We start from the raw sequence: 21,146 nt of genomic DNA on the forward strand, positions 1-21,146 counted from the left end.
TTTTTTGTGGAATTTTTGGGGATATATAGGTGCAAAACCTAGGGCAGAGGTGGCCCAGGGAGCCCACAAGCCTGGATGGCGCGGCCCCCCCTGGCTGCGCCATGAGGGCTTGTGGGGTCCCTGAGGACCCCCTGCCTTGGTTCTCAAGTCTCCCGATCTTCTTCCGTTCCGGAAAAAATATTTTCAGAAGTTTTATTCCGTTTGGACTCCGTTCAAAATCCTCCTCTGAAAAGGGTCAAAAACATGGAAAAAACAGGAACTGGCACTTGACACTGAGTTAATAAGTTAGTCCCAAAAAATATATAAAAGGCATGCAAAACATTCAAAGTTTGACAAGATAATATCATGAAACCATAAAAAATTATAGATACGTTGGAGACGTATCAAGCATCCCCAAGCTTAACTCCTACTCGTCCTCGAGTAGGGAAGTGATAAAGAATGAATTTTTGATGTGGAATGCTACCTAGCATAGTTGTCCTTTGCAATTTCTTTCACGTGACATGAATGTTCAGATCCGTAAGATTCAAAACAATAGTTTGCTATTGACATGAAAACTATAATACTTCAATCAAACTAGCAGAGTAATCATGAACTTTCAAAATAACAAGGCCAAGGAAAGTTATCCCTACAAAATCTTATAGTCTGGCTATGCTCCATCATCCTCACACAACTAATGTAAATCATGCAAAACCCCGGTATTGGCCAAGTAATTGTTTTCGCACTCTTACTTTCTCAAACTTTTTATAACTATCACGCAATACATGAGCGCGAGCCATGGATATAGCACTATAGGTGGAATAGAGTGTGGTGGTGGTTGTGAGACAAAAAGGAGGAGATGGTCACATTGACTCGGCGTATCAAAAGGCTATGGAGATGCCCATTAATAGATATCAATGTGAATGAGTAGGGATTGTCATACAATGGATGCACTAGAGCTATAAGTATGTGAAAGCTCAAAAGGAGAACTAGTGGGTGTGCATCCAACTTGCTTGCTCACGAAGACCTAGGGCAATTTTGAGGAAGCCCATCATTGGAATATACAAGCCAAGTTATATAATGAAGATTCCCACTAGCATATGGTAGTGACAAAGCAAGAAGCTCTCAATCATGAAGAACATGGTGCTATTATGAAGCACAAGTGTGGAAAAAGATAGTAGCATTGTCCCTTCTCTTTTTTTGGGCTCTTAGGCCTCTCTTTTTTATTTTCTCTTTTCTCTTTTTTTTATTTTTGGGCTCTTTGGCCTCTTTTTTTTTATTTCCTCACACGGGACAATGCTCTAATGATGATCATCATGCTTTTATTTACTCACAACTCAAAGCTTAGAACGATGATGACTTTATAGGAAATGCCTCCGACAGTGTACCGGGATGTGCAACGATCTAGCATGGCGTATGACGTTGAAACATCTCGCTAGCTATCTTACGATCATGCAATGGCAATATGAGAGTGATGACACAAGTCATGAGATGGGACGGTGGGAGTTGCATGGCAATATATCTCGGAATGGCTATGAAAATGCCATAGTAGGTAGGTATGGTGGCTGTTTTGAGGAAAGCATATTGTGGGTTTGTGCACCGGCGAGAATTGCGTGGCACTAGAGAGGCTAGCAATGGTGGAAGGTGAAAATGCATCTATACCATGGACTCACATTAGTCATGAAGAACTCACATACTTGTTGCGAAAGTTTTTATTAGTAATCGAAACAAAGTGCTAAACGCATACTCCGAGGGGAAGGGTTGGTAGGTGTTAACCATCGCGCGATCTCGACCTCAACACAAAGGATGACAATCAATAGATCAATTATGCTCCGACTTCCTAACACAGCGGTTCACCATACGTGCATGCTACGAGAATCACTAACTTCAACACAAGTATTTCTAGATTCACAACACCCTACTAACATAACTCTTAATATTACCAAATCCACGTCTCAAAACTAATTGAGAGGAATCAAGACTTCTCTTTCTACTCAATGCACATGAAGATGGAGGTTTTTGTATCCTCTTTGGGTGCCTATCACATTTGGGACTACTTTCATAGCATAATCCAACTACCAAGTCACGCACCACCGTGCTCTAAAAGATATAAGTGAAGCACATAGAGCAAAAGTATCTAGCTCAAAAGATATAAGTGAAGCACTATGAGCATTCTAGCAAAAATCACGATGAGTGCATGTCTCTCTCTCTCAAAAAGGTGTGCAGCAAGGATTATTGTGACACAACAAAAATAAAAGACTGCTAAGATACAAGACGCTCCAAGCAAAACACATATCATGTGGTGAATAAAAATATAGCTCCAAGTAATGTTACTGATGGATTGAAGACGAAAGAGGGGATGCCTTCCCGGGGCATCCCCAAGCTTAGGCTTTTTAGTGTCCTTGAATTTGGCTTCGGATACCTTGGGCATCCCCAAGCTTGAGCTCTTTCCACTCCTTATCTCTTTGTCCATGAGAACATCACCCAAAACTTGAAAACTTCACAACACAAAACTTAAACAGAAACTCGTGATAACATTAGCACAACAAAACAAACTACCACCTCTTTTGGTACTGTAGCAAACTTGAATTCTATCTATATTGGTGTTGGGCTACTGTATTCTCACTTTTCCATGGCTAGTACCCCCCGATACTAACCATAGTTTCATCAAAACAAGCAACCAACTCAACAAAAACAGAATCTGTCAAAAACAGACCAGTCTGTAGCAATCTGTATACTTCGTATACTTCTATTACCTCACAAAATCTGAAAAATTACGAATGCCTGGGCAAAAGGCATATCAACCAGAAGCAAAAAAGAATCAACTCAAAATCTCTTTCTGAATAAAAATGAAAAATCATCTCGTGAGCGAAAAGTTTCTGTCTTTTTCCAGCAGGATCAAACAACCATTACCAAGACTAGTCATAAAGGTTTTGCTTCGCTCAAACACAAAAAACACAATCACAACAGAATTATGAAAGTGCGGACGCAACAAAACAAAAAGAAAAAGATAAATTCATTGGGTTGCCTCCCAACAAGCGCTATTGTTTAACGCCCTTAGCTAGGCATAAAAGCAATAGAATCACGTATCGTCGTCTTTGGTGCTCAAACCATAAGTGGCCCTCATCATGGATTCATAAGGCAATCTTATTTTCTTTCTAGGAAAGTGTTCCATGCCCTTCCTTAAAGGAAATTGAAATCTAATATTCCCTTCCTTCATATCGATGATAGCACCGATAGTCCTTAGGAAAGGTCTACCAAGAATAATAGGGCATGTAGGATTGCAATCAATGTCAAGCACAATGAAATCCACGGGTACATAGTTCCTATTTGCAATAATAAGAACATCATTGATCCTTCCCATGGGTTTCTTGACAGTAGAATCAGCAAGATGCAAATTAAGAGAACACTCTTCAATCTCATTAAAACCCAGAACATCACATAAAGACTTTGGAATCCCGGAAACACTAGCACCCAAATCACACAAAGCATTGCATTCATAGTTTTTGATTTTGATTTTGATAGTAGGTTCCCACTCATCATGAAGCTTTCTAGGGATAGAGACTTCCAATTCAAGTTTCTCTTCAAGATATTTTATCATAGCTTCGACGATATGATCGGTGAAGGCCATGTTTTGGCTATAAGCGTGTGGAGAGTTTAACATGGATTGCATCAAGGAAATGCATTCAATCAAGGAGCAACTATCATAATTGAATTCCTTGAATCAAAGTTTTAATATCTTCTACTCCACTTTTAATGCTTTTAGCATCAAGATAGATGGACTACGAATCATTGGGGCACTTTTTAACCAAAGTGGATTCATATCCAGCCCCATAATCATTAGGTTTGACACAAGAAAATAAAGATTCAATGGGAGTCACACCAAGCACTTTAAGATCTTCGTGATTCTTATCACGAGAACACACTTTTTAAGCCATTCATGTCTAGCACGAATTTGGGCGGTTCTTTCTTGGCTCTCAATCATGGAAACATGCATAGCTTTCAAAGTTTCATCCATGTTGATCTTGGGAGGAGCATATCTAACTTTCAAAGCATCAACATCACTAGACATTCTATCAACGCTCTTAGCCAAATCGTCAATTTTGAGTAGCTTTTCCTCTATGGACGCATTGAAAATCTTTTGAGAGTTTAGGAACTCTTTGATATTACTCTCTAGATCAGAGGGTAATCTATTGTAATTTCCATGAGTATTGTTGTAGGAGTTGCCAAAATTATTAGAGGAGTTACTGGGAAAAGGCCTAGGAACATAGTTTCCTCTAAAAGCATTGTTGTTGCCAAAGTTATTCCTACCAACAAAATTAACGTCCAAGCTAGCGTTGCTACTCTAAATCAAAGAAGACAAAGGCATATCATTAGGATCTAAAGGAGCACTTCTACTAGCAACCAAATTCATTAACTCATCCACCTTAGCACTCAACGAGTTAATTTCTTCTATAGCGTGTACCTTCTTACTAGTAGGTGACCTTTCAGTGTGCCACTGAGAGTAGTTCATCATGATATTGTCTAGGAGCTTTGTGGCCACCCCTAACGTGATTTCCATGAATGTTCCACCTGAGGCGGAGTCCAAGATATTTCTAGAAGCGAAATTCAAGCCAGTGTAAAAGATTTGTATAATCATCCAAAGACTCAAGCCATGAGCGGGACAATTTCTAATCATTAATTTCATCCTCTCCCAAGATTGTGCAACATGTTCATGATCAAGTTGCTTGAAATTCATGATATCATTACGGAGAGAGATGATCTTAGCCGGCGGAAAATACTTGGATATATAAGCATCTTTGCACTTATCCCAAGAATCGATACTATTTTTGGGCAAAGAAGAAAACCAAGTTTTTGTGCGATCTCGCAACAAGAAAGGAAAAAGCTTCAATTTAATCATATCATTATCCACATCTTTCTTCTTTTGCATATCGCAAAGCTCAATGAAGGTATTGAGATGGGATGTGGCATCTTCACTGGGAAGGCCGGAGAATTGCTCTTTCATAACAAGATTCAGCAAAGCGGCATTGATTTTGTATGACTCCGCACTAGTGGAGGGAGCAATCGGGGTACCAATAAAATCATTATTATTAGTATTCAAGAAGTCACAAAGTTTGGTGTTTTTAGTCATGGTGACTTCGGCAAGCAAGCAAGCACACAAACGAACAAAGAGCAAGCGAGAAAAAGGGCGAACGAAAAGGCAAACGAAAAAGGCAAATTGTGAAGTGGGGGAGAGGAAAACGAGAGGCCACTGGCAAACAAAGTAAATGCAAGAGATGAGTTTGTGACACTTACTTGGATGAGTTCTTGACTTGATCCTTCCGGGCAACGGCACCAGAAATTCTTCTGCTACGGCAACAAAAGCTCTTCCCCGGCAGTGGTGCCAGGGATCCTTCTGTCGTCTCTTGGGCTTGCGTTGGTTCTTCCCTTGAAGAGGAAAGGGTGATGCAGCACAGGAGCAGTAAGTATTTCCCTTAGTTTGAGAACCAAGGTATCAATCCAGTAGGAGAATCTCATCAAGTCCAGAGTACCTGCACAAACGCAAAAGAGCTTGCACCCAACGCTATAAAGGGGTTGTCAATCCCTTCAAGATTGTTTGCGAAGTGAGATCTGAAGGCGAAAAGTGCAACGAACTAAAAAGTGTAAGGCTGAAAATATGGTGTGGAGTAGACCCTGGGGGCCATAGTGTTCACCAGAGGCTTCTCTCAAAATAGCAAGTATTACGGTGGGTGAACAAATTACTGTCGAGCAATTGCTAGAACCGCGCAAAGTCATGACGATATCTAAGGCAATGATCATACATATAGGCATCACGTCCGAGACAAGTAGACCGATACTTTCTGCATCTACTACTATTACTCCACACATCGACTGCTATCCAACATGCATCTAGTGTATTGAGTTCATGATGAACAGAGTAACACCTTAAGCAAGATGACATGATGTAGAGGGATAATCTCAAACCAATGATGAAAACCCCATCTTTTTACCCTTGATGGCAACAACACGATGCGTGCCTCGCTACCCCTTCTGTCACTGGGTGAGGTCACCGCACGGTATGAACCCAAAACCAAGCACTTCTCCCATTGCAAGAATCATAGATTTAGTTGGCCAGACAAAACCCACCACTCAAAGAGAATTACAAGGATATGAAATCATGCATAAGAGAGATCAGGAGAAACTCAAATAAGATTCATAGGTAATCTGATCATAAATCCACAATTCATCGGATCTCGACAAACACACCGTAAAAGAAGATTACATCGGATATATCTCCATGAAGATCATGGAGAACTTTGTATTGAAGATCCAAGAGAGAGAAGAAGCCATCTAGTTACTAGCTATGGACCCGTAGGTCTATGGTGAACTACTCACGCATCATCAGAGTGGTCATGGTGTTGATGAAGAAGCCCTCCGTACCCGAATCCCCCCTCCGACAGGGCACCAGAACGTGCCCTAGATGCGATCTTGTGGAGACAGAAGCTTGCGGCGGCGGAAAAGTACTTTCGATGATCTCCTGATTTTTTGTGGAATTTTTGGGGATATATAGGCGCAAAACCTAAGGTAGAGGTGGCCTAGAGATCCCACAAACCTGGACGGCGCGGGCCCCGTGGCTGCGCCATGAGGGCTTGTGGGGTCCCTGAGGACCCCCTGCCTTGGTTCTCAAGTCTCCCGATCTTCTTCCATTCCGGAAAAAATATTTTCGGAAGTTTTATTCCGTTTGGACTCCGTTCAAAATCCTCCTCTGAAAAGGGTCAAAAACATGGAAAAAACAGGAACTGGCACTTGGCACTGAGTTAATAAGTTAGTCCCAAAAAATATATAAAAGGCATGCAAAACATCCAAAGTTTGACAAGATAATAGCATGAAACCATCAAAAATTATAGATACTTTGGAGACGTATCAGCGGGGTTGGCGGCAAACATGAGGCGGGGGACTATGGGGTGCGCAAAATCTGCCACGACAAGATCGCGCTTGAGGAGACGGCGCTCGTGCCCTATGCTCCATTATGTATTCCTCCCCTCCACATCATGATTGGTGGTTAGTACTATCTGCACCTTCACTCATACATCAGGACTCAAGCCTTGGAGCACGCAACAACCTCCTCACAAATGGAATACCAGTTATCCCTACATAGCATACATGATACAATCACCTCGCCATGGATCCACCACGTGTTCTTCTCGCCACAATCGCATGTTCGACAACATTGCTGGAGAGTGATGAAAAACAAGTGTAGGGTATCTATCGTAGACCTTTCGATAAGTAAGAGTGTCAAACCCAACGAGGAGCAGAAGGAAATGACAAGTGGTTTTCAGTAAGGTATTCTCTGCAAGCACTGAAATTATCGGTAACAGATAGTTTTGTGATAAGGTAATTCGTAACGGGTAGCAAGTAAAAAATGTAACAATGGTGCAGCAAGGTGACCCAATCCTTTTTGTAGCAAAGGACAAGCTTGAATAAACTCTCTTATAAAGAAAAGCGCTCCCGAGGACACATGGGAATTTATGTCAAGCTAGTTTTCATCATGCTCATATGATTCGCGTTCGTTACTTTGATAATTTGGTATGTGGGTGGACCGATGCTTGGGTGCTTCCATTACTTGGAAAAACCTCCCACTTATTATTAACCTCTCTCGCAAGCATCTGCAACTAGGAAAGAAGAATTAAGATAAATCTAAACATAGCATGAAACATATGGATCCAAATCAGCCCCTTATGAAGCAACGCATAAACTAGGGTTTAAGCTTGTGTCACTCTAGCAATCCATCATCTACTTATTATTTCCCAATGCCTTCCCCTAGGCCCAAATAATGGTGAAGTGTCATGTAGTCGACGTTCACATGACACCACTAGAGAATATTGAATGAATACCAAATTCACATGATTACTTCTAACAAGACTTATCCCATGTCCTCGGGAACAAACGTAACTACTCACAAAGCATATTCATGTTCATAATCAGAGGAGTATTGATAATCATTAAGGATCTGAACATATAATCTTCCACCAAATAAACCAACTAGCATCAACTACAAGGAGTAATCAACACTACTAGCAACCCACAGGTACCAATCTTAGGTTCTGACACAAAGATCGGATACAAGAGATGAACTAGGGTTTGGAGAGGAGATGGTGCTGATGAAGATGTTGATGAAGATTGACCCCCTCTCAATGAGACGGTCGTTAGTGATGACGATGGCTTCAATTTGCCCCTCTCGGAGGGAAGTTTCCCCGACGGAATAGCTCTGCTAGAGCTCCAGATTGGTTCTATCGAAGTTCCGCCTCGAGACTGCGACGCCTCGTCCGGAAAGCTCTGATATGATTTTTTCCAGGTCAAAACCCTTCATATAGCAGAAGATGGGGACCGGAGGCCTGCCAGGGGGCCCACAAGCCTGCAGGGCGCGGCTAGGGGGCTAGGTCGCGCCCCCTGGCTTGCGACCTCCTGGTGGGTCCCCTCTGGTATTTCTTTCGCCCAATATTTTTTATATATTCCAAAACAATTCTCTGTAACTTTTCAGGACTTTTGGAGCTGTGCAGAATAGGTCTCTCAGATTTGCTCCTTTTCCGGTCCAGAATTTCAGCTACCGGCATTCTCCCTCTTCATGTAAACCTTGTAAAATAAGAGAGAAAGGGCATAAGTATTGTACCATAATGTGTATTAACATCCCATAATGCAATAAATATCAATAAAAAGCATGATGTAAAATGGACGTATCAACTCCCCAAGCTTAGACCTCGCTTGTCCTCAAGCGAAAGTCGAGGTCGATAAATATGCCCACATGTTTAGAGATAGAGGTGTCGATAAAATAAAATATGGAAATGAAGGCATCATGGTTATCTTTAGAACAACAACACATATTGACATAGAATATCTTATGCTAGAGTAACAATTTATTCACAAGGCAAAAATATTAATCAAGAACTCTATTGAGAACTAACAAACTATGATTTTAGTCATTGAAGCAATTTCAATTTATTGCAAAGTAGGAAAGAGTCAATATAAGAGCGTGTAAAGCAAATCCACATACTCAATAATCTTATGGTCTTTCATAATTGCTAACACTCACGCGATACCTATGAGGTCAAAGCTTCAATCGAACACAGAGAAAGATAGGGGCTTATAATTTTGTTGGGTAACGTAGCAAAAATTCAAAATCTTCCTACACCATATTCAGATCTTCCTATGGAGAGACCATCAATGAGAGAGGGGTGAGAGCATCTTCATACCTTTGAACATCGCTATGCGGAAGCGTTGCTAGAACGCGGTTGATGGAGTCGTACTCGCTGCGATTCTAATCGCGGTGTGATTCCGATCTAGTGCCGAACCACGGCACCTCCGCGTTCAACACACGTGCAGCCCAGTGACGTCTCCCGCACCTTGATCCAGCAAGGAGGAGGGATAGGTTGGGGAAGAGCTCCGGCAACACGACGACATGGTGGCGATGGAGCGATGAGGTCTCCCGGCAGGGCTTCGCCAAGCACCGTGGGAGAGGAGGAAGAAGAGAGACAGGGCTGCGCCGAGAGAGAGAGAGAGAGAGAGAGAAATTCCCGTATCTCCAATGGCCAAAACCCCTGCTATATATAGGGGGAAGGGGAGGGTGGCGCCCCCTAGGGTTCCCACCCCTAAGGGGTGCGGCAGCCCTAGATGGGGCTGGAGGTAGCGGCCAGGAGGGGAGGGGGGGGTGGCGCACCCTTGGTGGGCCTTAGGCCCACCTGACTTAGGGTTTCCCCCCTTCCCTCTCTAGGCGCCTTGGGCTGGGTGTGGGGGGCGCAACACCCCACCCAGGGGCTGGTTCCCTCTCACACTTGGCCCATGTAGCCTCCTGGGGCTGGTGGCCCCTCCCGGTGGGCCTCCGGAACCCTTCTGGTGGTCCCGACACGTTGCCGGTGGTGCCCGAAACATTTCCGGCGTCCAAACCCATCCATCCTATATATAATCTTTACCTCCGGACCATTCCGGAGCTCCTCGTGACGTACGGGATCTCATTCGGTACGCTGAACAACCTTCGGTAACCTCGTATAATGATTCCCTATAACCCTAGCGTCATCGAACCTTAAGTGTGTAGACCCTACGGGTTCGGAGGCATGCAGACATGACCGAGACACCTCTCCGGCCAATAACCATCAGCGGGGTCTGGATACCCATGGTGGCTCCCATATGTTCCACGATGATCTTATCGGATGAACCACGATGTCAAGGATTCAATCAATCTCGTATACAGTTCCCTTTGTCTGTCGGTATAGAACTTGCCCGAGATCCGATCGTCGGTATACCTATACCTTGTTCAATCTTGTCACCGGTAAGTCTCTTTACTCGTTTCGTAGCACGTCATCCCGTGACTAACTCCTTAGTCACATTGAGCTCATTTTGATGATGTTCTACCGAGTGGGCCCAGAGATACCTCTCCGTCACACGGAGTGACAAATCCCGATCTTGATTCGTGCCAACCCAACAGACACTTTCGGAGATACCCGTAGTGCACCTTTATAGTCACCCAGTTACGTTGTGACGTTTGATACACCCAAAGCACTCCTACGGTATCCAGGAGTTGCACAATCTCATGGTCGAAGGAAAAGACACTTGACATTAGAAAAGCTTTAGCATACGAACAACACGATCTAATGCTATGCTTAGGATTGGGTCTTGTCCATCACATCATTCTCCTAATGATGTGATCCCGTTATCAATGACATCCAATGTCCATGATCAGGAAACCATGATAATCTATTGATCAACGGGCTAGCCAACTAGAGGCTTGCTAGGGACACATTGTGATCTATTTATTCACACATGTATTACTGTTTCCTGTTAATACAATTATAGCATCAACAATAGATGATTATCATGAACAAGATATGATAATAACAATTTTATTATTGCCTCTAGGGCACATTTCCAACAAATTTTTCCTCCCAACTATTTACCTCAAGGGTAAAGTTAACAATAATAACTCATGATCACCCACATCCGAGTGGATATGTTTGTCTAGATCATTCCCCAACACATGACTCTTGCCAAAAGATAAAGGTGAAATAAAGGAAATGGTGAAGATCACCGGGACTCTTACATAAAGGTAAGTACTAGAAAGTAAAGGTAAGAGATAGGCCCTTCGCAGAGGGAAGCACATGTTGTCATGCGCTTTTGTAGTTGGATGCTCAATCCCTTAATGCAAAAGAACATCACTTTATATTGCCCATTGTGATAAAGAACTTTATTATGCAGTCTGTCGCTTTTATTTCTTCTATATCACAAGTTCGTATAAAGTTTGTTTTCCTCACACTAATAAATCACACATATTTAAAGAGCAATTTTTGTTGCTTGCACCGATGACAATTTACTTGAAGGATCTTACTCAGTCCATAGGTAGGTATGGTGGACTCTCAAGGCAAAACTGGGTTAAAGTTTTTTGGATGCACAAGTAGTATCTCTACTTGGTACAAAAGTTTTTGGCTAATATGAAGTGGAAGAAAGCGACACATGTTGAAGGATCTACAACCATATAACTTCTATTCGGAAATAAGCAAACATAACTCATTATGTTGTCTTCCTTGTCCAACATCAACTTTTTAACATATAATATTTTAATGAGTGCTCACAATCATAAAAGATGTCCAAGATAATATACTTATATGTGAACCTCTCTTTTTATTACTTCCTTATAATTGCGACAATGACCAATAGCTTTGTTTGTCAACTCACAACAAATTTCAGTCGACATACTTTTTATACGTGAAGTCATCACTCCCCATAAGACCATTATGTATGCTCTTTTGCTTTTATTCTATACTTCTTTCTCAAGATCATAGCAAGCAAGCAAAGCCCTCGACTCAAAACTACTCTTTATTATATAACTCTCAGACTTGCTTACATAGGGGGAACATAAAGAAAAACTCAAAACTAGATCACACTAAAACTTTATTCTACTAGATCAAGATATAACCAAAAGGATTGAACGAAGAAAAATGAAGAAAGTAAAAGGTGTGATGGTGATACGATACCAGGGAACCTCCCCCAAGCTTGGCACAAGCCAAGGGGAGTGCCTATACCCATGTGTTTAGTTATCTTTCTTCGGAGGTGGTGATGTTGGAGTTGTTGGTGAGGTTGAAGGTTTGTCCTCGGTCTTCCAAGGCATGGGCTCACCACCGTGAAAAACTGAACTAGTCTCCGGGATCCTCAAGCCTGCAGCCAAACTCATTTTCTTAAATCTGTATTCATACTCATAGTTTTGGTTTTGCAGGTCATAGATCTGGGCTTGGAGGTGCTCCATTTTCTCGTAAATCTTGAAGACATGATCCGAGAGGTCCTTGGCGTCTAGATTGTGCTTATGGGTAAACTCCACGATCATCAGGTGATTGGCGTTAAGTCCTCGTTCCACCATCCCTTGGCACATGAAGACTTGTTGCTCCATTCCTTCGAGCCTTGTCTCCATGCTTCCGGTCTTATTTGGACCCTAAACATCACAGACGTGCAACACCCCTCATGCATCTCAATGGTTTGAGGGTGTTGCAGCACCTCCGCAAGGTAGGGGTAGATGACCCTACTTGAAGACGTCATGTTGATCTAAATCTGTTACAGAAACATCTCAAAGCGAAAGCAGAAGATATTGTCGTGATATGAAGGTCAAGACCTTCGGGGATTATATAATGAATTTTTGCCGACCCGAAGGAGTATTCCACAAGAAAACGGAGTCCAGAGGGTGCACAGGGTGGCCACAAGCCTGCAGGGCGCGCCCAGGGGGGTAGGTTGCGCTCTCCTGGCTTGTCGCCTCCTCGTGCACTCTTTGGATTGCTTTAAATTTTCCTATTTTTTTAAAATATTCCAAAACTGATAAAAATTGCCATTGGAAAAGTTTTGGAGTCGTTTTGCTTACCGTAACACATACCTATTCCTTTTTGGAGTCTGCATCGTTATGATAGGTCTCCCTAATGTACTCTTCGGGAGTTATGGTATTGATAATATTAGTTTCAACATTTATGGGAGTACCTGATATATAATGTTTGATTCTTTGTCCATTCACCACTTTCAGATTTGTGCCTTCGACGTTGTTGATCTTGATGTCCGGACCGATATACTTCCTCGATAATGTAAGGCCCTTCCCGTTTAGAGAGAAGTTTTCCTGCAAAAAATCTTAAACGAGAGTTGTATAGCAAGACATGATCACCTACATTGAATTCATGCTTTTGTATCCTTCTATCATGCCCTCTCTTAACCTTTTCTTTAAGCAACTTAACATTCTCATAGGCCTATGTTCTCCATTCATCAAGTGAGCTAATGTCAAATAACCTCTTTTCACCATCAAGTTTGAAATCATAGTTATGTTCTTTAATTGCCCAATAAGCTTTATGTTCTAGCTCTAGAGGTAAGTGACATGATTTACCATAAACCATTTTATAAGGAGACATACCCATAGGGTTTTTGTAAGCGGTTCTATAAGCCCATAATGCATCGTTAAGTTTCTTAGACCAATTCTTTCTAGATCTATTAACGGTCTTTTGCAAGATCAATTTAATTTCTCTGTTGCTCAATTCTACTTGCCCACTAGACTGAGGATGATAAGAAGATGCAATTCTATGATTAACATCATACCTAGCAAGCAATTTACGGAAAGCACCATGAATAAAGTGTGAACCACCGCCAGTCATTAAATATCTAGGGACTCCAAATCTAGGGAAAATAACCTCTTTCAGCATTTTAATAGAAGTGTTATGATCAACACTACTAGTTGGAATAGCTTCTACCCACTTAGTAACATAATCAACAACAACTAGAATATGAGTATACCCGTTGGACTTTGGAAAAGGTCCCATATAATCAAAACCCCAGACATCAAATGGTTCTATAACTAGAGAGTAATTCATAGGCATTTCCTGACGTCTACTAATATTACCAATTCTTTGACATTCATCACAAGACAAGACAAATTTATGAGCATCCTTGAAGAGAGTAGGCCAATAAAAACAAGATTGTAATACCTTGTGTGCAGTTCTATCTCCACCGTGATGTCCTTCATAGGCCTCGGAGTGACACTTGTGTAGGATCTGTCCATGTTCATGCTCAGGTACACAACGTCTAATAATACCATCCACTCCTTCTTTATAAAGGTGTGGATCGTCCCAAAAGCAATGTCTTAAATCATAGAAGAACTTTTTTGTTTTGTTGGTATGTGAAGCTAGGCGGTATAAATTTAGCAACGATGTAGTTAGCATAATTAGCATACCAAGGAGCATTGCGTGAAGCATTTATGACAGCTAATTGTTCATCAGGGAAGCTATCATCAATAGGTAGTGGTCATCAAGAACATTCTCTAATCTAGACAAGTTATCTGCTACGGGGTTATCAGCGCCCTTTCTATCAATAATATGCTGATGAAATTCTTGTAGCAGAAGAACCCATCTAATAAGTCTAGTTTTAGCATTTTTCTGTTCCATAAGGTAGTTAATAGCAGCGTGATCAGTGTGAACAGTTACTTTGGAATCAACAATATAAGGTCTAAACTTATCGCAAGCAAACACAACTGCTAAAAATTCCTTTTCAGTGGTAGCGTAGTTTCTTTGAGCACTGTCTAGAGTTTTACTAGCGTAATGGATGACATTTAATTTCTTATCAACTCTTTGTCCTAGAACAGCACCGACAACATAATCAATAGCATCACACATAATTTCAAAGGGTAGGTTCCAATCAGGTGGTTGAACAACAGGTGCGGTGATCAAGGATCTCTTAAGAATTTCAGATGCTTCTACACAATCCTCATAAAAAACGAATGGAACATCCTTTTGCAAAAGATTAATCAGAGGCTTAGAAATCTTAGAGAAGTCTTTAATAAATCTCCTATAGAAACCAGCATGACCAAGGAAGCTTCTTATAACTTTGATATCTTTTGGACACACCATTTTTTCAATGGCATCAACTTTAGCTTTATCTACTTCAATACCTCTCTCGGAGATTTTGTGTCCCAAGACAATGTCTTCATTAACCATAAAGTGGCACTTTTCCCAATTCAAGATAAGATTAGTTTCTTCACATCTCTGCAAAACTCGATTAAGGTTGCTCAAGCAATCATCAAAAGAAGTTCCGTAAACGGAAAAATCATCCATGAAAACCTCAACAATCTTTTTACAAAAGTCAGAGAATATAGCCACGATACATCTTTGAAAGGTAGCAGGTGCATGATGACCCACAAGTATAGGGGATTAATCATAGTCCTTTCGATAAGTAAGAGTGTCGAACCCAACGAGGAGCACAAGGCTCTGATAAACGGTTTTCAGCAAGGTAATAACTGCAAGCACTGAAAGTAGCGGTAACAAGTGATGGTGTAGTGAGGTGAAACGTAGCAAGCGAAAAGTAACAAGTAACAAGTAGTGGGAACGGTGCAGCAAGTGGCCCAATCCCTTTTGTAGCAAGGGACAATCCTGAACAAAGTCTTATAGGAGGAAAAACGCTCCCGAGGACACACGGGAATTTCTGTCATGCCAGTTTCATCATGTTCATATGATTCGCGTTAGTTACTTTGATAGTTTGATATGTGGGTGGACCGGCGCTTGGATACTGCCCTTACTTGGACAAGCATCCCACTTATGATTAAGCCCTCTCGCAAGCATCCACAACTACGAAAGAAGAATTAAGACAACGTCTAACCATAGCATTAAACTAGTGGATCCAAATCAGCACCTTACGAAGCAACGCATAGACTGGGGTTTAAGCTTCTGTCACTCCAGCAACCCATCATCTACTTACTACTCCCCAATGCCTTCCTCTAGGCCCAAGTATGGTGAAGTGTTATGTAGTCGACGTTCACATAACACCACTAGAGGAAAAACAACATACATCATATCAAAATACCGAACGAATACCAAATTCACATGAGTATTATTAGCATGACTTATCCCATGTCCTCAGGAACAAAAGTAACTACTCACAAAGCATAATCATAATCATGATCATAGGTGTAATGAATAACATCAAGGATATGAACATAAACTCTTCCACCAAGTAATCCAACTAGCATCAACTACAAAGAGTAATCAACACTACTAGTAAGCTTGCCCTCCGCCACCAGGGAGTGGCGGTGGCAGGGCTTGTGGCGCCGTGGTATCCCCCCTCTGGTACTTCTTTCGCCCAGTATTTTTTATATAATCCCAAAAAATTCCACGTAACTTTTCAGGGCATTTGGAGATGTGCAGAATATGGACTAAGATTTGCTCCTTTTCCAGTCCAGAATTCCAGCTGCCTGAATTCTCCCTCTTCAAATAAACCTTGCAAAAATAAGAGAGAAAAGGTATAAATATGGTACCACAAAGTAATTTAACAGCCCATAAAGCAATAAATATCAACATGAAAGCATGATGCAAAATGGACGTATCAACTCCCCCAAGCTTAGACCTCGCTTGTCCTCAAGCGAAAACCAATTTCCATAAACATGTCCACATGTTTAGGGACGAAGGTGTCGATAAAACATAATACGGACATGAGGGTATCATGATCACACATAGAACATCAATACATCATAAAGATTCTTATGGAAAAGTAACAATTCCTCCACAAAGCAAAGCATGAACCAAAACCTTACCGAGAAGTAACCAACAATAGTCCAAAGTCATTGAAGCAATTGCAATTTATCACAACATCAGAAAGAGTCAAATAAGAGCTTGTAAGGCAAACCCACATACTCAATCATCTCTTTTGTTTTCCACAATTGTGACAACTCACGTGGTATTCATGGTGTCAAAGTTTCAGCTGGACACAGAGGAAGATAGGGGCTTATAGTTTTGCCTCCTAACTATTTACCTCAAGGGTAAAGTCAACAACAATAAAACGTAAGTACTCAACTCCAAGTTGATATATGAATATAGATCTTTCCAAAGCATGTGACGGTAGCCAAGACGAAGGCAAAAATAGGGAATTGGTGAAGATCACCATGACTCTTACAAGGGCAAAAAGTAAAGGTACAAGATAGGCCCTTCACAGAGGGAAGCGGAGGTTGTCATGCGCTTTTGAGGTTTGAATGCGTGTCCTCTTAGTGCGGAGGAACGTCACTTTATATTGCCTCCTGTGATAAAGAACTTTATTATGCAGTCTGTCGCTTTTATGTCTTCCTCATCACAGGTTCGTATAAAGCTTATTTTCCACACACTAATAGATCATACATATTAGAGAGAAATTTTTATTGCTTGCACCGATGACAACTTACTTGAAGGATCTTATTCAATCCGTAGGCAGGTATGGTGGACTCTCATGGCAAAACTGGGTTGAAGGTTTATGGATGCACAAGTAGTATCTCTACTTGGTGCGGGAGTTTTGGCTAATATGAGGTGGAAGCAATCGTCACATGCTAAGGGATCTCTAATCATATAACATTGTTTGGAACCAAGCAAACACAATTCATTATGTTGTCTTCCTTGTCCAACATCTACTCCTAAGCATGTAATAGTTTGGTGAGTGCTCACAATTGTAAAAAGTGTCTAAGATGATATATTTATATGTGAACCTCTCTTTCCTTATTACTTCTTATTAATTGCAACAATGATTGAGGTCTATGTTGATTTATTCTCAACAAGTTTCAATCACCATACGTGTCATATGTGAAGTTACCACTTTCCATAAGATCGTCTCATGATCTTTCATGCTATCGTTCTTTTCATACTTTTGATCACGACACAAAGCAAAGCCCTTGACTAAGATACTCTTTATTATATAGCTCGCAAGCTCGAATACATCGGGGGAAACACAAGGCAAAAGACTCAAACTAAACACTAAAGACTTATTCCTCTAAAAGAAGAAATGAAAACTGAAAAGGAAAGAACTAAAACAAAGGTAAAAGCAAAAGATATAAAGGTGATACGATACCAGGGCAACTCCCCCAAGCTTGGCAGAAGCCAAGGGGATTGCCCATACCAATGCTTAGTTGTCTTGCTTTGGTGGTGATGATGGTGGAGTTGTTGAAGCAGTCTTGAGCTTGTCTAATTTCCACTTGAGCAAAAAGTTCTGCTCCCTTAGATCGTCATTTTCCTCCTCAAGTTTCAACACTCTATGGCGAAGTTCCTGCTTACTCTCCTGCAAGTAACTAGAAGGGATAAACAAGGTCTTAGGCTTCTTCCTTTGGTCAGGGAGGCTTGACTTATTGAATTCCACATGAGTGCGTCCAGGTTGAGGTAGAGGAGCCTCCTCTTCATCGGAACTCGTTTGTTCCTTCCCCTTGGGCTCATAGTCCTCTTCCTCGTCAGTGGTCCAGCCATATGGTTCCAGGTCCCCATTAATCCTAGAGTTAGCACGATCATCGGACACATAGATCTCTTCTTCTGAATCTTGAGAAGACATCTTCACCTAAATCTGCAACAGACAACAAGCTCGAAACGAAAATAGAGGAAGACTGCGTGATACAGAGATCAAAACCTTCGGGCGAATATATATTGATTTTTTCTGGACCAGAAGGAGTGTTCCTCAAGAAAATGGAGTCTGGGAGGCACACGAGGTTCCCACAAGCCCTCCATCCGCCACCAGGGGGTAGGTGGCGGCTTCCATGCTTGTGGCCGCCTCGTGCGCTCTCCGGACTATTTTTTATTTTTCTAATTTTCCAAAAATTCCAAAACAGAGGAAATTTCCTATTGGAAAAGCATCGGAGTCCAATTTCTTACTGAAATAGATACCTCTTCGTTTTTCGGGTCTGAAACAGGCTGATAAACATCCCTTATGTACTCCTCTGGAGTTATGACATTGATGATATTGGTCTCAACATTTATGGGAGTACCAGAGATGTAATGCTTGATTCTTTGCCCATTTACCACTCTAGGAAAATTTCCTTCCGTGTTATTGATTTTGATGGCACCGGAACGATATACTTTCTCGATAACATAAGGACCTTCCCATTTAGAGAGAAGCTTGCATGAGAAGAATATTAAACGAGAATTGTATAGCAGGACATAATCACCTACATTGAACTCTCGTTTCTGTATACGTTTATCGTGCCATCTCTTAACCTTTTCCTTGAACAACTTGGCATTCTCATATGCCTGGGCCCTCCATTCATCTAATGAGCTGATATCAAACAACTGCTTCTCACCAGCAAGTTTGAAATCGAAGTTGAGCTCTTTGATTGCCCAATAAGCTTTGTGTTCCAGCTCAAGAGGTAAATGAGAGGCCTTACCATAAACCATTTCATACGGCGACATGCCCATGGGATTCTTATAAGCAGTCCTATAAGCCCATAATGCATCATCAAGTTTGCTAGACCAATTCTTTCGAGATCTATTGACGGTCTTTTGTAGGATCAATTTGATCTCCCTATTACTCAACTCCACTTGACCACTAGACTGAGGATGATAAGGAGATGCAACTCTATGGTTGACATCATACTTAGCGAGCATCTTGCGGAAAACACCATGAATGAAGTGTGAACCACCATCAGTCATCAAATATCTAGGGACTCCAAATCTTGGGAAAATGACTTCTTTAAGCATCTTAATAGAGGTGTGGTGATCAACGTTTTTAGTGGGGATAGCCTCTACCCACTTAGTGACGTAATCCACAACAACTAAGATGTGAGTGTACCCATTGGAACTCGGGAAGGGTCCCATATAATCAAAGCCCCAGACATCGAATGGTTCAATGACAAGTGAATAGTTCATAGGCATTTCCTGACGCTTACTGATATTCCCTATTCTTTGGCATTCATCACAAGACAAGACAAACTTACGGGCATCCTTGAAGAGAGTGGACCAATATAAACCTGATTGCAATACCTTATGGGAAGTTCTATCTCTAGTGTGGTGTCCTCCGTAGGCTTCGGAATGACACTTCTGCAAGATCTGTCCCTGTTCATGTTCAGGCACACAACGTCTAATAACACCATATACTCCTTCCTTATAAAGGTGATGATCATCCCAAAAGTAGTGTCTCAAATCAAAGAAGAATTTCTTCTTTTGCTGATAGGTGAAACTGGGTGGTATGTATTTGGCTACGATATAATTTGCGTAATCAGCATACCACGGTGCACTATGTGAAGTGCGGATGACATTTAATTGCTCATCAGGAAAGCTATCATCAGTAGGTCGTGGGTCATCAAGGACATTCTCTAGCCTAGACAAGTTATCTGCTACAGGGTTATCAGCACCCTTTCGGTCAACGACATGCAAATCAAATTCCTGTAGCAGGAGAACCCATCTGATCAGCCTAGGCTTAGCGTCCTTCTTCTCCATAAGGTACTTAATAGCAGCATGATCAAAGTGAATAGTGACTTTGGAGTCAACTATGTAAGATCTGAACTTTTCACATGCAAACACGAGTGTTAAAAATTCCTTCTCCGTAGTGGCATAGTTTCTTTGGGCACTGTCTAGAGTTTTACTAGCGTAGTGAATAACATTCAGCTTCTTGTCAACTCTTTGTCCTAGAACAACACCAACAGCATAATCACTAGCATCGCACATGATTTCAAAGGGCAAGTTCCAGTCAGGTGGTTGAACAATAGGTGCGGTTATTAAAGCCTTCTTAAGTATTTCGAAAGCTTCCTCACAATCCTCATGAAAAACAAAAGGAACATCCTTCCGCAAGAGGTTGGTAAGAGGCCTAGAAATCTTAGAGAAGTCTTTAATGAACCTCCTATAGAAACCAGCATGACCTAGGAAACTTCGTATACCTCTGATATCTGTGGGGCAAGGCATTTTCTCAATTGCATCAACCTTAGCCTTATCAACTTCAATGCCTCTTTCAGAGATTTTGTGTCCTAAGACGATACCTTCATTAACCATAAAGTGGCACTAAACCCAATTCAAGACGAGGTTGGTATCTTCGCATCTCTGTAAGACTCGGTCAAGGTTGCTGAGGCAATCATCAAAGGAAGACCCGTAAACGGAGAAGTCATCCATGAAAACCTCGACAATCTTTTCACAAAAGTCAGAGAATATAGCCATCATACATCTTTGAAAGGTGGCAGGTGCATTGCATAAGCCAAAAGGCATACGTCTATAAGCAAAGGTACCGAAGGGGCAGGTGAAAGTGGTTTTCTCCTGATCAGATTGTGCAACAGGTATTTGCGAGAAACCTGAATAACCGTCTAGAAAGCAGAAGTGTGTGTTTGGATAGCCTTTCTAGCATTTGGTCGATAAACGACGAAGGATAATGATCTTGCCTGGTTGCCTTGTTCAGTTTCCGGAAGTCTATCACCATCCTATAGC

Source organism: Hordeum vulgare, chromosome 5H (assembly GCF_904849725.1).
Source record: "Hordeum vulgare subsp. vulgare chromosome 5H, MorexV3_pseudomolecules_assembly, whole genome shotgun sequence".
Classification (NCBI taxonomy): domain Eukaryota; kingdom Viridiplantae; phylum Streptophyta; class Magnoliopsida; order Poales; family Poaceae; genus Hordeum; species Hordeum vulgare.